Source organism: Scylla paramamosain, chromosome 44 (genome assembly GCF_035594125.1).
Source record: "Scylla paramamosain isolate STU-SP2022 chromosome 44, ASM3559412v1, whole genome shotgun sequence".
NCBI classification, from domain to species: Eukaryota; Metazoa; Arthropoda; class Malacostraca; order Decapoda; family Portunidae; genus Scylla; species Scylla paramamosain.
Window position 1 is genome coordinate 4362515 of NC_087194.1, and position 3639 is coordinate 4366153.

The 3639-nt window shown below is 42.0% G+C and overlaps 1 protein-coding gene across 2 annotated transcripts in view; it reads right to left on the minus strand.

Annotated features, from left to right (window-relative positions):
- The window catches only part of LOC135094128 (uncharacterized), a 13651-nt gene extending 11460 nt beyond the window's left edge, over positions 1 to 2191 (minus strand). The window contains exon 1 of one of the 2 annotated variants that reach the window (XM_063993934.1): positions 2134 to 2187. The gene's annotated coding sequence lies outside the window, so the exon portion shown is untranslated. Of the gene's footprint in view, positions 1 to 2133 lie in introns of both variants that reach the window. The other variant, XM_063993933.1, reaches the window with a different exon arrangement.
- Between the last annotated feature and the right edge of the window lie 1448 nt (positions 2192 to 3639).

The following is a 3639-nucleotide window of genomic DNA, read 5'->3' on the forward strand; positions in this document are numbered from 1 at the left end:
AGCAGCAGCAGCAGCAGCAGCAGCAGCAGCAGCAGCAGCAGTAGTAGTAGTAGTAGTAGTAGTAGTAGTAGTAGTAGTAGTAGTAGTAGTAGTAGTAGTAGTAGTAGTAGTAGTAGTAGTAGCAGTGTGTTCCATTAGTAGCAGCAGCAGCAGCAGTACTGACTCAGCACCAAATACTTTTCATGCCATGGTTTACAAGTCAGTGGACATTCTGAGTGTCGGCTTGATAAGAATGTTACAGTACTTCATTTTACAAGTCACAGGACACTCTGACATGGAAGCACTAACAACTGGTGAGGGACAGGGAGAGAGAGAGGCAACAGTGGTGGGCATTAGCTTAATGTCACAGTACTTCACTACACATCAAGCTTTTCATAGAGACAAGTGAATTCAAGAGCGCAGTGCATCTTTGTAGCAGATCACAACTAAAAAATAAAAAACACGAAAATGTTCTGTAATTTGTACACCACAACACTGGCAGCTTGTCACCACAGAATGTTTCACTTTTTTTTTTTTTTTTAAGTAGGAGGGGCACCAGCCAAGGGCAACAAAATTATAATGAAAAAAAAAAAGGCCACTGAGATGCCAGTCCACAAACAGAGTCAAAAGCATTAGTCAAAATTGAAGGATATGTGTCTTGAAGCCTCCCTCTTGAAAGGGTTCAAGTCACAGGAAGATGGAAATACAGAAGTAGGCAGGGAGTTCTAAAGTTTAGCAGGGAAAGGGATGAATGTTTGTGAATACTGGTTAACTCTTGCATTAGAGAGGTGGACAGAATAGGAGTGAGAGAAAGAAGAAAGTCTTGTGCAGCGAGGCTGCGGGAGGAGGGGAGGCATGCAGTTAGCAATATCAGAAGAGCAGTTGGCATGAAAATAGTGGTAGAAGACAGCTAGAGATGCAACATTGCGGTGATGAGAGAGGCTGAAGACAGTCAGTTAGAGAAGAGGAGTTGAGATGAAAATCTTTTGATTCCATCCTGTCTAAACTTAGAATGATTTGACTTTTCATTTTTGAGAATGTGACTCTCCTCCTGGGACACCCTGTAGGATATATTGCTGCTGTTTCCTGTGACCTCACCATCAACTGACATCCTCACTACATGCCCTGCAGTGTGCACCAGGGGCTACTGACTCAAGATCCAGATGTAACAGTCAGGTTTTGTTGACATCACCTTAGCCAACTCATATCAAGACAGTATTTATTTCCGAGCAAAATATCATGTTTTTCTTTTATCATGATTTACACGATGAGATCATTAGAGAAATTAATGAACTGAATTAATGTAAGCCTAACGTAATTTAACCAAACTTAACCAAATCTAACCCAACTTAACCCTCAGATGGAAGCACTAAAGTTATTTAAAAACTATTCCAACATTCTTAGATTAAAATTCGCAAACATCTTTCTTCTTGAGGAGTCAACCAGAGACAGAGCTCACACACCCAGGACAGTACTGAGGCAGCCGGTCTCCCTTACCCAGGTCCTGATTACATTGTTTCTAGGCTGACTGACTAACTGGCTGACTGACTGACTGACTGACTGACTGACTGGCTGACTAACTGACTGACTGGCTGACTGACTGGCTGACTGGCTTATTGACTGGCTGACTGACTAACTGACTGGCTGGGTGAGTGTATTCCCTCTGTGACATCTTTGAACAATCCATCCACACTCTGTATATGTAGCTGTTTTTCATCTGATATTCTCCAGTCAATTTCTTTGGTGGAATATACACTTAAGCAGTCAGTGTGTTGTAGTAGTGCGTTTGCTTGACTGGTGTAACTGTCTGGGATTTCTGGGCTACACCCACTCACACACACACACAACAGTCAACACTAAAGTACGCAGCAATAAATTGTATAAAAAAAAAAAAAAAGGAGCGAAGAAAGATGCGAGGAAGTGCAGTTTTCCAGACAGAGCGATTAACCAATGGAATGCTGTGGCTGGCCAAGCTGTGTGCGCAGGGAACACTGGTGGCTTAAAAGATAAAGACGGAATTAACAAGGAAAAGCAAGAGAAAGAGAATGAGGCAAAGAAAAAGAATGTAGGACAAATTAACGTTAAAAGACTAGCCATTACGAACATGACTTAATAATATGAAAATACAATTAGGTAGGAACACGTGACACTTACGAGTATAGCAGCCACAGAGCGTGCACAGTTTGGTTTGTTTACTTTTCTCCTCCTCCCTCAGCTGATCCAAGTCGCCACTTCGGTTCTTTTTTCACTTCGGCATGAATTTATTATTATTACTTTTTTTTTTTTTTGTAGCTGCTATTGTTATAGTTAGTTATAGTAGTTTTACTTTACTACTACTACTACTACTACTACTACTACTACTACTACTATTACTACTACTACTACTAGACACACACAGGTTAATAATCTCTGCGTATGTGTTTTTTTTTTTTTTCTATGTAGGAAGGACACTGGCCAAGGGCAACAAAAATCCAATAAAAAAATATGCCCACTGAAATGCCAGTCCCATAAAAGGGTCAAAGCAGTGGTCAAAAATTGATGAATAAGTGTCTTGAAACCTCCCTCTTGAAGGAATTCAAGTCATGGGAAGTTGGAAATACAGAAGCAGGCAGGGAGTTCCAGAGTTTACCAGAGAAAGGGATGAATGATTGGGAATACTGGTTAACTCTTGCGTTAGAGAGGTGGACAGAATAGGGGTGAGAGAAAGAAGAAAGTCTTGTGCAGCGAGGCCGCGGGAGGAGGGGAGGCATGCAGTTAGCAAGATCAGAAGAGCAGTTAGCATGAAAATAGCGGTAAAAGACAGCTAGATATGCAACATTGCGGCGGTGAGAGAGAGGCTGAAGACAGTCAGTTAGAGGAGAGGAGTCGATGAGACGAAAAGCTTTTGATTCCACCCTGTCTAGAAGAGCAGTATGAGTGGAAACCCCCCAGACATGTGAAGCATACTCCATACATGGACGGATAAGGCCCTTGTACAGAGTTAGCAGCTGGGGGGGGGGGGGTGAGAAAAACTGGCGGAGACGTCTCAAAACACCTAACTTGATAGAAGCTGTTTTAGCTAGAGATGAGATGTGAAGTTTCCAGTTCAGATTATAAGTAAAGGACAGACCAAGGATGTTCAGTGTAGAAGAGGGGGACAGTTGAGTGTCATTGAAGAAGAGGGAATAGTTGTCTGGAAGGCTGTGTCGAGTTGATAGATGGAGGAATTGATTTTTTGAGGCATTGAACAATACCAAGTTTGCTCTGTCCCAATCAGAAATTTTAGAAAGATCAGAAGTCAAGCGTTCTGTGGCTTCCGTGCGTGATATGTTTACCTCCTGAAGGGTTGGACGTCTATGAAAAGACGTGGAAAAGTGCAGGGTGGTATCATCAGCATAGGAGTGGATAGGACAAGAAGTTTGGTTTAGAAGATCATTAATGAATAATAAGAAGAGAGTGGGTGACAGGACAGAACCCTGAGGAACACCACTGTTAATAGATTTAGGAGAAGAACAGTGACCGTCTACCACAGCAGCAATAGAACGGTCAGAAAGGAAATCAAAGCTTTGTGCCAGACTCTATCAAAAGCTTTTGATATGTCCAAGGCAACAGCAAAAGTTTCACCAAAATCTCTAAAAGAGGATGACCAAGACTCAATAAGGAAAGCCAGATCACCAGTAG